At 47.1% G+C, this 433-nt stretch overlaps 1 protein-coding gene across 3 annotated transcripts in view; it reads left to right on the top strand.

Moving 5' to 3' along the window:
- LIPM (lipase family member M) overlaps positions 1-433 on the top strand; it is a 35,300-nt gene that overhangs the window by 28,243 nt on the left and 6,624 nt on the right. The gene's annotated exons all lie outside the window — the stretch shown is intronic.

The following is a 433-nucleotide window of genomic DNA, read 5'->3' as shown; positions in this document are numbered from 1 at the left end:
GGAGGGAGGGAGGAAGGAAAAATGATTCAGTGGAGCCTGAAACAAGCTTAACATAAGGTCATTGCTCGATATTAAATCACAGATTTTAGGTGGAAGAGGTCTGAAAGCAGCTTTTACAGTGAATTAACAGATGAGGACGAGCAATTAGACCCTTTTAGTCAATGGAGAGAACTGTCAGACATCATCCGCCTCTTCCCTGCACTTGGGTCCTTTAGGTTTGCGGTTTAAGTTCTCTGGTGGAATGTCAGGGAGTTTCATTTTGGCTTAAGCTAACAGGTGGCAAGTACCACTGAGTGGGTTCCCCAGGAAGCATACTCTGAGGTGGAGGTTAATGTGCAGAATGATTTGGGGTTCGACTCTTAGAATAATATCCCAGGGCCAGGCTCGGTGGCTCAGCCTGTAATCCCAGCACTTTGGGAGGCTGAGGTGAGTG

This window comes from Carlito syrichta, unplaced genomic scaffold, assembly GCF_000164805.1.
Source record: "Carlito syrichta isolate Samal-C Ts95f unplaced genomic scaffold, Tarsius_syrichta-2.0.1 Scaffold303242, whole genome shotgun sequence".
NCBI classification, from domain to species: Eukaryota; Metazoa; Chordata; class Mammalia; order Primates; family Tarsiidae; genus Carlito; species Carlito syrichta.
This window is presented reverse-complemented; position numbering and strand designations above follow the sequence as displayed.